An 11,863-nucleotide genomic window follows, 5' to 3' on the forward strand; every position below is an offset into this window, starting at 1 on the left:
TCTGTGGGTGTAATGGTGAATGTTGACTGTGTTATCTATAAAATGCACCACACTGGGACCCACCATTAGCTCCAGTTGCCTAAACACATACAAAAACAGGACTGAGCTCATAAACCCTTACATGTTGCACAGTCATCAGAAAGATCCCAACATATTAGGAAGTGTTTAAGACTGGAAGATGAAAGGAGCAGGATTTAAACCTGAATCTTGCACTAATCGGCTAGAAGAATTTGGGAGAGTCATTTAAATTCTGTTGGTCTCATGTTTCCTATCCATGAACAATTTTTTTTGTTGTTGTACAGATGACCTCCAAGATCCCTCCCAGCCTTAAATTTGGTTACTAGCTGATTTTCTTTTCCCTGTACTCTGTATTCATTATCCCATGCATCAAAAGACATGCCAAAAGGTTGACTCTTACTGCTGCAAGCCAAGGAAGAGCAGTATGGAGAGGCTCATAGTTTACTAATATATAAGGCAAGTTCCTTGGTTGTATGGGTGTAACCGTAATAGGTTCATTGCCTGATGCAGACAGCAAGTCAATATGCAGAGACACCAAGTTGCAGTAGAGAAAGCGGCTTAATTGTAGGGTCATTGACCAAGGAGGAGGGTGAGAACTTCAAATCCGTCTCCCTGAGGAATATGGGGCTAGAGGTTTTAAGAGTTCGAGTGGGCTGAAGGGTGGAGATGGTGGATTTGTGGAAGAGTGCAGGGTGAAGACATGGGGCAGGGAGGGGAAGAAGCTGTGTTCTCATGCTGATCTCATTCCTCTGTGGGGGTCTCAAACTGGTTGCTGGAATTCAGGGTCTGAAAAACATCTTAAGCAACTGACCCTTAAACAAAAGCCTTATATGATTCTAATCTCAGAGATCCTGTCTATAGGAACAATAGGAATGCAACTCAATTCTTAAGCAGTCTTATGACTCTAATGTCAGAAATCCCATCTATAGGAACTAAGGTATGCAAATAGCATCTAGTACCATGTGACTTTCAGCAAGAAGGAAGTGGGCCAGAGTACAACATGATTAATTATAACTACTGTTCTGTCCAGAACCAAGTATGCAATTCTTGTCAACTCTGTGGAAACATTATAAGGGCTGTGTCTTAATCATGTTTTTTTTTTTTTTTTTAAATTCTGAATGCCCAGCACAGTGCCCCACACATTCTAGAAGTCTGAAAAAGTTAGGACATGAAAGGACAATTCCTAATTAGAATAGTGGCTGTAAAGTGGTTGCACAACTAGACCCTCTTGCATCTAGGTGGGACCATGTGACTAGTTTTTCCAGCTGAGTATGAACTTGTAAACCAAAAGCAAAATTCTAAGGCCCACAGCCAGCTGAATGGACACCCCCACCCCCATTCCCTCGGCCAATAGGATCCTAAAGAAACCTGAAAAACTAGATCAGGACCTGACAGAAGGGTTGAGGGTGGGGGTCGGGCATGCCTCATTATACCCCCTCCCTTTGGAATTCATGCACAACTAACCAGGGTGAACGGTAAAGCAGAGATCCTAAGACTGACATCACAGACTCTTTGTAGCAGTAAGACGCAAAATTCCAACCTGACTCTGGTACAGTATCACAAGACCCTGAAGGAAATCAAAGCATTTTACTGCAAAATATATTTTTTTGTCATATTTTGAAATAGCCATGCAAATTGTGAGGGAAATTTGCATTCTGCAGAGAATCCTCTTCCCTTTCCAGGATCCAGGAGAGGTAACTAAGAGTCTGACATCTTTCAAGGTCAGATAAGAGACATTTACCATCTAGTCTCTCTGAAGTTGGCTACCTGGGAGCCTCATCTATACAACAAGAACTTTGGCTTCCATAACTGCCCTTAACTCAAACATTTCTTTCTCCTGACTTCAATTCTTTAGGAAAAGTTTAACTTTTTCAACCAATTGCCAATTAGAAAATCTTTGAATCCACCTATGACCTGTGAGGCATCCCCCTCCTTCACCAAAAGATCCTCCCTTTCTGGGCCAAAACAATGTGTACCTAACATGTCTTAATTTATGTCTGTGCTATAACTTCTGTTTCCTTAAAAATGTATAAAACCAAACTGTAACCCAATCACATTGGGCACTTATTCTCAGGACCTCCTGAGCCTGTGTCAAGGGCCAGTCACTCACATTTGGCCCAGAATAAATCTCTTCCAATATTTTATAGAGTTTGCATTTTTTTTTTCAATGAACTCTGGTGATATGTGTCCCTTCCAAGAAAAGTGCATGTACCTTCTTCACCCTATCTTAGAAAGCATGTGCTGAGGACGATGGAGTTCCTGGGTCCCTGAATGTCCATGCGGAGCTGAGCACTCCATTCCCCACTTGCATCAAACTTCTGAGAGAATTTCTGTTGCAATAAGCCACTGAAGTTTGGGGGTTGATTGTTATGGCAGCTGTTTTGCTTTAATGAGCACACAGAGTAACAACTGCCTGAATGCCAAAGCACATTAGATTTGCAAGAGATGGCAGGGTGGGGCAGGAGGAGGGAAAAAGGAGGGAGATTCTAGAGGCTAAACAAGCCTGGTCAAAAAGCCAAGGTTACTCCCTTATTCTGAAGTCTAAGAGAACCAAATCAGAATTTGATGGCCTTTTAATATAGAAAATACTATCTTGAAGTTTGAGTCTAGGACTTAGGATTTCTATTTTAATGACAAGGAAACCAAGGCTGACAGAGACTAAATAATTTGTCCCAGAAACAGAATAAATGAGTGACATGACTAATATGTAAACCTAGTTCGGCTTCAAAGCCTGTGTTCTTCCCCACATACACGTGACTTTTGGCTTCATTCTTACTGCCATGAAATAGAAATAGGAACCTTTCATTTGTAGGGCCCTTGTTTCCTTCGGCACAGGGAACTCCTTTGCATCTGTCCATGCTTCCACATGGAAAGGGAGTGCTGTCCTCTTCTCCATGCCCACAGCAGATCTTGTTGTACCCTAGGCCTGCCTCCTGCCTCTACGGCATGGAACCTTCTAGATTTTTTTTTAGAACAGAAAGGCCTGGATGGAACCCAAAGCCCATAGGACCAGTACTAATGTCCACACCCTCAGCCCCTGAGGCCAGAAATGGGCAAAGAGTCAGGCCAGGTAGAGTGGCCAACTGATCCCATTTGAACACAGGACCTTCAGTTAAAACTGGGAACAGAGGATGTGTCGGTCACTCTATTTGCTTTTCCGCAGAGAGGCCATGGCTGGTGTTGGAAGAGCAGAGACCCTCCTGCTGGGTGGAGCGTAGATGGGCAGGAGCCTCTGGTGTATGGCAGAGGCTTGCGGTCCTTGCAAGTGTAGAGTTACATAATGACACGAAGATGGATATGATTCATCAGCGCCGCGAGGGGAGGAACACACACACACCTAAATATAATTTACAAGTGGCGCCTCTTGATGGTATTGCACAACCGAATTAGCTCCTTTAAAAAAAAACACCCACTTTAAAGCACAACAGATGATCTGTACTTATGCGCCAAAGCATAAAAAGTTTGCTCTGGTGGCAGAAACGCCTGAGACAAACAGGACAGAATTTGGATTTAGTTCTAAGAGAATTGTCCTTGTTGTGGCACAGCACCCCATGTCCCAGATGACTTCCAAGATTAAAGTCCTGATCCAACTGCATGTGTCAAATGCCTGACTTTTCACACGGCCACTTATTTGAGTGCTCACGAAGTACACCTAATGCCCTCCACCACAATGGACAGATGAATAATGACTAACAGAAGACGGGGGGGCGGGGGGGTGTTGGGTTTGTGAAAGCTTGCATCTGGACTGGTAGAAATCTTAGATGTATTGCAGAATGATTGACTCCTCCAAGGAGAAGCAGGCTCCTGGGGGAGAGGAGGATTGTAACAGCTAAGGGTACTGCAGTTTCAGACACCTAGAACTGAGAACTCGGGGTGGGGGTGGAGGTGGGGGCTGGCTCTGGAAGCACCCCCGGAGTGCTGCCCTGCTGAGTTTATTTTGAAAGTCTGTTTTGAATTTGCAGCACTGCCTCTTTAGGAGGGTATTTTAAGATGCTCTGCCAACCCACAAGGCCTCCAAGTAGCTTTTGTTTCTGTACTCACACAGATGAGGAGCTAAACTAATTGAGAGAGTGACCCAAATTTGTGAGTATCACAGAGTATCACAATTGGCCTGAATTCCTGCAGCCTCTGCATGTGTCTATATTCATGTCCATTTGGAAGTTGCCCCTGGAACGCTTGCAAAACTGTCCTCACCCACATAGAATCAGTAAACCTAACTGGTGATGTTGCAAGGTCCCATGAAGAATTTCAAGGGCTAAACTCTGAGGCTTTTGTTCATATAAACACAGCTTGGCAAAACAATTACTGTTTTCTTTCTTTGTTCAGTAACAGCACAGTGCAGCTTGTACTCAGATATCTTCCTTTAATCGAAATAATTTGGGTGTTCTGCTGTTAATCTACCCAAGGTTGTAGGAGAGGACGATTCGCCTTACAACCTTGAAATATTTTCATTTTCACTCCTCCAAGCACAGTTTTCTAGGCAAGAGCACTTCAAACCATTGTCAGAATTCACAGGAAGAAATAAAAGGGGAAAAGTCTCTCTGCTCCCCGGCCTACCCAGTCCCTCCTCCACCCCAATACACACACACACAAGAAAAGGGAAGAGGCATCTAAGGTAAGGGACAGGAGTGCAGGTCTTGGGGGGGGTGCTGGGGGCGGGGGCGGTGCTGTCGGAGAAACCTCATTTCAGAAGGGTATTTTCTATTTAGTTTATAGGTCTCTTTCTCCCTTTCCTTATTCACAGCTTCCAATCTCCTTCATGATTAATAGATATGCCAGAAAGCTTCTTATTCTCTCTTTGGGAATTATGCTTATAAAAAAGAGTAATTTGAGCAAAAAAAAAAAAAAAAAATGCAAGTTGCTGAGAGAAGGTGGGCAGGCAAAGCTCAGGAGCTTGTAAGGAAGAGGTTCGATGAAGGCGTGTGGGTGGCCTGCCAAGCACCAAGTGCAGGAGCTGGTGGGGACAGAAGGACGCGTGCTGTTGGGGGCACACTCACTGGCATTACATCAGCGTCTACCCAGAGTTCCATGTTCAGGTCAACTCAGTGGCTGACCAAATCCCAAGTTGGTCTGATTTCTTTCTTTTTTTTGAGCTGGAGTCTCGCTCTGCTGCCCAGGCTGGAGTGCAGTGCTGCAAGCTCGGCTCACTGCAACCTCTGCCTCCCGGGTTCACATGATTCTCATGCTTCAGCCTCCCAAGTAACTGGGACTACAGGCACACACCACCACGCCGGGTGAATTTTTGTATTTTTTTTAGTAGAGATAGGGTTTCACTATGTTGGCCAGGCTGGTCTCGATCTCCTGACCTCAAGTGATCCACCAACCTCGGCTTCCTAAAGTGCTGGGATTACAAGTGTGAGCCACCATGCCTGGCCTGGTCTGATGTTTTTCTGAAGCATAATTGAAATTGGGGTTCAGGGATGGTGTGTTGGGGCAGCATTGCATTGGGACATTGCATTGGGGGCAGAGAGACTGAATCAACCACTGAATGGAAACTTGGAGAGAAAAGTAAGACAAAAAAAGAAGAAGAATATTGAATTTCCTTGAGCCTTCCTGCTCAAAGTGTGGTCCACTGGCCAGGAGCATTGGCATCTGCCGAGAGCTCGTTAGAAATGCATAACCTCAGGCCTCAATCCAAACCTACAGAAAAGGAACCTGCATCTTGACAAAATTCTATTCACAAGACAATATGAGAAATGCTGACCTAGGGTATCACCTGGGAGCTTTGAAAAATGACCTCCACCTATTTTGCATCCTCAGGGCTTCCAGGTCAACTGGTCTGGGGTAGGGCCCAGGCCTGAGTATGTTTTGGAAGCTCCTCAGATGATCTGAATGAACACTCACAGCTGAGAACCAATAGAATACAATGGAGCAGTGGTTCTTCAAATGGTCTTTAGGCCAGCAGCATCAGCTTCACCTGAGAACCTGTTAGAAACGCAGATTCTTGGGCCCTGCTTAGACTTTATTGAATCAGAAACTCTAGATTTGGGAGCTAGCAATCAGTCTTTTAACAAACTTTCCAGATACTGGTCCAGCTTTGAGAACTACTGCTATAGAAGGATCCAAAGCAGAAATATGAGCTATAAATGCATTCAATTCCACTACTCAAAAACCCCTGGAAAATATCCATCGCCTTTGTTACGAAGTCCAGACTTTTCAAATGACATTCCAGGCTCTCCATGAATTAATCCAGCATGACTTTCTAAACATATCTCTGTACTTTTCTCGAACATTTCCTGTTAAAATGAGTGGATTGGATACTAGGGTCCCTTCCAGCTATAAAATTTAGCGATTCTATGCTTCCAAAGCTATAACTTTAGCCAAATTCGCTATTTCCCTGAATATGGCAATGTACTAATAGATGCTTACCTTGTTTGTCTACACTGGTGTCTCTCTCTTCCTGTCTTCCCAGGTCAGGTCCTGCTCATTCTTCAGGGTTAGGTAGAAATGCTACCTCATCTGCTAATTGGTTTCCCCAGGCAGCGTGAACCTCTCTCTCCCCACATTTTTCATATCACTTGCTCATTGCATCCACTTGTTTTCTATTAGTCATCTGCTCGATGCTTTGGCTCTCAGCCGTATTTACTGTTCCTTGAAACAGAACAGTGTTTTATTCTTTCTTCTTTAACCACTCCCTGCCTCTGGGTGTCTAGTACAACCCTCTGCACACAGAAAGTCGCACATAAATATTGATTGCATTGAAATGAATGGGCTCTCAAGACAATTGAGACTATATGATGAATCATGACTGGTTTTTCAAATATAGTAAGCAAGCAGAGAATGCTAAACCAGCCAACAAGAGCACAAATATCATGAGTCTAATGAAGGTGACTCCATTCCCGTGATTTGGTTTCAAAATAAGTCTAAGTCGCATCCTCAACTGAAATCCATAGAAAGAAATGATATCAAATTTTATGCTGTCTGGTCCACATCAATCATTCAGTAATTATTTTGTTAGATACATTTTTAGGTGACTATTGATAGAAAAATTTCAAGACAAAAGATCTTGAGAACTAAAGAGTCTATTTTATTTTTATTTTACTTTAGGTTCTGGGGTACATGTGCAGATCGTGCAGGATTGTTGCATAGGTACACACATGACAATGTGGTTTGCTGCCTCCATCCCCCTGTCACCTACATCTGGCATTTCTCCCCATGTTATCCCTCCCCAATCTTCCCACCCCGCACTGTCCCTCCCCTAACCCTCCCAACAGACCCCAGTGTGTGATGCTCCCCTCCCTGTGTCCATGTGTTCTCATTGTTCAACACCCACCTATGAGTGAGAAAAGTCTTTATTTTTCTTACCAGTGTGTATTAAACATAACCTTTCTTGAAATTTAATTTGGATTAAGAGTCCCAGACACATCACAAACTTTATCTCTTAATCTTTACAACCGTAAAAGAAAGGTATTTTTGTTCTCCTTTTCCCTGGATAATCTCGGGCTCCAAGAGGTTAAATAAATTCCTCAGGGACTTCTGGCCCGATAAGAGGAAGGATAAGGAGCCACACTCTGATCACGCCAAGTCCAGACAGAATCTTTACTCTTTCCAATAAGATAGTAAAGAGAAAGATGCCTGGTATTTCAAAGATTTCAAAATACCTATTCGTTCTACGTGACCAAGTAAACTGTACGTCTATTTCTCCTTTTTTGTGCTTTTGTTGTTAACTATATGCTTCTGGATAGTAAGGCAACAAGCCTTATGAGAACAGTTACCGATGTGCTTTTTCGTTTGTTTGTTTGTTTTGAAACAGAGTCTTGCTCTCTCACCCAGTCTGGAGTGTAGTATTGAGATCATGGCCTACTGTAGCCTCGAACTCCTGGGCTCAAGCAATCCTCTCTCCTTGGCCTCTCAGAAGTGCTGGAATTACAGGCATGAGCCACTGTGCCCGGCCACTGATGCGCCTTTTTCTGAAGACATTAAAGTGCAGAGGAGATATGAGAATGTGGAAGGAAGGAAAGAACAAAGTCCACCTTCTAGGTAGAGTGGGAGAGATCCGCATTTGTGGGTTTGATGTTTCTTTAAGAATACGACATGAGGAAGATTTAAATTTGTGTCTGGTGACACACAGCACAAACACAGGCAACACAACCTACCATAGCATGTCAAAGGCAAAAGGCAGTGGTCTTGCAGTAATCAGTGGCAGGAACTATCACCAATGTGCTGAAGAAACCCACAGAATGAGTGATTCAGTCCTTTTACCTTTATCAACAGCACCGCCAACCTCTGTTTTGCAAAGTGCTGTCTCATTTCCTCCAGCTCTAGAATCTTTATGTTTTCAGAACACCTCCCTATGGAATCATCTTCCCTTTTTGTTTCTCAGTTTTTTACATTTAAAAATGACCTCCTGCCCCACACCCCCACTTCTCAATCTCCTACCTTTATTCAGGACTGCCAATTTGCCATTGGGTGATAAAGTCATTTTATACTAAGGAGTGAATGACAAATAAACATTTCCAATCAGAGGAACGTACCTGAAAAAAAAAAAAAAGACATATATAAGAAACCAAGAAAGAAATGATGATTTTCAATTAGCTAACATGTAGAATTATTTCTAGGTGGGGTCTAAGAATGTGTACATGTTCATTGCAGGGAAAGAGTGGAGTTTGCTTGATTCTCTCTTATCTGACTGTGTTCCAGGCAGAACAGTAATGGCCACCACTTCCAACAGGCAGGAGACCCTTGAGCTAACCCAGCACTTTGTGAGAGAGTAGGGTTTGAACACATGACTTAGATGCTGATTCTCTCTGTTTGGTCTGAGAACAAAATATAATATGGAAACTGAACTCAGAGAAGACCTGATCCAAGTCAAGCGCAATATAAGAACAAAGAGGCTGGAGAGAGAACCAGAACTGTTTAGGTCTAACCTGGAACGAAGAGCTTAGTGCCACAAAGCAGAGACCAAATAGAGCAACAGAGGCAATAATGCCACCAGTGGAAGTTGCCATGGAAACCCTCAACGGAAAGCAGGCAATTGGATTTTGGAAACGGACTGAAGCAAGACTTGATGGTAAAAGAGAGGGGAAAGGGATGAAGCCCTAAAATGAAGTCAGTTGCTGAAGAGGAACAGAGTAACACCGTTGCCCCTGTGCCAAGGAAAGTGCACATCACTGGTACATGACCAAGCATGTTGGATCTGAAAGGCCAATCTGTCCAGCCAGGAGGTCCATGAGCAAATGTGTGAGAACCTGCCTTTTGGTGGCATTACAGTGCTCATGACTCATCCTGCAGAACCATGTGATGGGTGGGCGGAATCTCTTTTAAAATATTTCCAAGAAGAATAGGTAGCATGTCCATACCTAATTTTTAGCAGAAATTATTTCTCCACTCATATATTAAGAGTAGAGGCAGGTAAAATGATTGTTGCCATGATTTTTCCCACTCAGTATCCCCTTCTGAATGTGGATATGAGGATTGTTCAGGCATACCAAAGATTGATTTCTCTGTTTTCTGGCTGAAACAGATCCTGAAATTATATGATTACATGGACTTCCAACATTGGCACTCATAATGCACATGGATTGGTTTTCCATAAATTATCACTTAAAGAAGAGTCTGTGGTACTAAATGTACACATGTGGTTACAAAAATTTTCCAGAGAGGAAAAGCTGAGCGAATGCCAAAGGAAAGAAAGAACTCTTTCAGCCTCACACGGAAACTACAGAGGACTGATTTAAAAGTGGAGTGTATGTGTTCTACTGATCCCTGAAATATGGAATGAGCAATTCCTCAGGATAATGAAATATGAAATGAGTGATTCCTCAGGATAAGGTCTTGGAAATGGTGTATATGGGAAAAAAGTAAAACAAGTTATCAGGACATAATGTTGTATGTAGCAAGAAAAGAGCTGGTGATATCAGGAATTTGAAGATCTGTCATGAGGGTTTGTGACCACAGTAATGCTTCTAAGTTCCATAATATAATATCTACGCATTATGATCCTAGTAACTTTCTTTTGTAATTACAAGTTATGTCCCAACTTGAGGCTGGCTACAAGAAGGACTTGAAGTTAAATGACAGGATAGGAAAATGCTGTGCTTTTAAGGAATTGCTATGTTATTAGCTTAATGCTATAACCTTGACAGGATCAACTGAGGAGTATGCTGGGACTTCAAGTTCGGACTAGACTAGAAGAAAAGAGATTAGAACAAAACAGTGATGAGGAGTGACTGGGTCATGACAGCAAAGTTGGCGTATGATTTGTCACCTGGAGAGAGGGGGCAAGAATTTAATGGTTAATCGACATTGACTGGAACCAGAAAGCAGGTTAGAACCAGAGAATGAATAAAGAACTAGAGCAGAAGTTACCAGGCAGTAGTAAATTTTGAAGTTGAGTGATGGCAGCCCTTTGGTTCCAGAAATGTTGTCCAATTCAGAGGATGACTTCGAGAGGGAGAGTTGGCATGAGAGTTAAGGGGTGAGAGTTAAGTTTCCTCACACGGCAGGCCAGTAAAATATAGGAAAGGTGACCGGGCATGGTGGCCCAAGCCTGTAATCCCAGCAGTTTGGGAGGCCGAGGTGAACAGATCACCTGACGTAAGGAGTTCGAGACCAGCCTGACCAACATGGAGAAACCCTGCCTCTACTAAAAATACAAAAAATCAGCTGGGAGTGGTGGCACATGCCTGTAATTCCAGCTACTCTGGAGGCTGAGGCAGGAGAATCACTTAAACCTGGGAGGTGGAGCTTGCAGTGTGCCAAGATCGCACCATTGCACTCCAGCCTAGGCAACAAGAGCAAAACTCTGTCTCAAAAAAAAAAAAAAAAAAAATTTAGGAAAGGCACTGAAGCCTTAGCCAAGTGGGCTGGGATCCCCGACATGGGGTTGAATTCATGCAAAGGACCCAAAACACAAGGTAGGAACTAAAGCAGACACAGAATCGCATAGATTTCTGCAACCACAGAGGGAACAAAAAGGCTGTGTCTTAGAGAGCTTGAAGCTGAGACTTAGCTTAAAATCATTTCCAGATCATTGGATGTCTGATTTGTGGTAGCCAAGGTTTGGTCAAGAAAAACCACTGCAGATATTACCAGCAGAAAAGATTTGATGCAGGGAGTTTAAGGTTCACAAGACCTTTGGGAGGCTGAGGGAACAAAGGTCAGTAAGAGCTGCCTTTAGAATTTAACAAAACTTACAACTGTAATTTGTCAATTAAAAACTAAAAAGTAAAAATGTTAAAAAAGGATTTAGGAAATCAGGAAGTTCAGGAATTGCAGGAAACTTTAATCAAGATCTCAGATGCTTGCAATAGCCCTTTAGGTGATTTATAAGAGGATTCCTGGAAGTCATGGTCAGATCTCATGTAGGCTATCTGCAAAAGTCCCCAAACCTGCCTGTTGTTGCCACAGGAACAATACTTCTCTCTACTTCCCTTCTACCTCTGAATTTCACTTGAGATCTCCCTATTCGCAGAACTGAAGGAGGAAACCTCCTCAGGGCTTCTGGGAAATGTAGTTCCCAGGCTTTGAAGCCCCTGTGATCCAGGGAGAACCCAGAAAGGGGAAAAGAGATAATCTGGCTCAAGGCCTAAGTGAAAAACAATAGTAATATCCCAAGTGAAGGTAACGATGTGATACTAAACTCCCTGGAATGGGTCAGATTGAAAGGGGAATTTGGTAAGGCTGGGGTGTGGGATGAACACTGAGGAAACAAAGTCCAGTAGATCCTCTGGAGGCGGAAGGCAGAAGATGCTCCATAAGTGCTTAGAAAGACAGACTGAAGAGCGGGTAAGACCATGTTGGGCAAGACAAGCAAGACAGGGGTGTATGGTGTGTGCAGTGCCACGACCTCCAAGAGTGACATGATCCACTTTATGTTCTAGAACTTTCATTAAAGCATGGGGTA

General features: G+C 43.2%; 1 long non-coding RNA gene across 1 annotated transcript in view; it reads right to left on the reverse strand.

Annotated features, from left to right (window-relative positions):
- LOC141581598 (uncharacterized) overlaps positions 1-6,542 on the reverse strand; it is a 92,003-nt gene extending 85,461 nt beyond the window's left edge. Inside the window, exon 1 of the long non-coding RNA XR_012514307.1 lies at positions 6,388-6,542. This is a non-coding gene — a long non-coding RNA (uncharacterized LOC141581598). The remainder of the gene's footprint in view (positions 1-6,387) is intronic.
- Between the last annotated feature and the right edge of the window lie 5,321 nt (positions 6,543-11,863).

The sequence above is a fragment of the Saimiri boliviensis genome, chromosome 16, assembly GCF_048565385.1.
Source record: "Saimiri boliviensis isolate mSaiBol1 chromosome 16, mSaiBol1.pri, whole genome shotgun sequence".
In the NCBI taxonomy this organism is placed as follows: Eukaryota; Metazoa; Chordata; class Mammalia; order Primates; family Cebidae; genus Saimiri; species Saimiri boliviensis.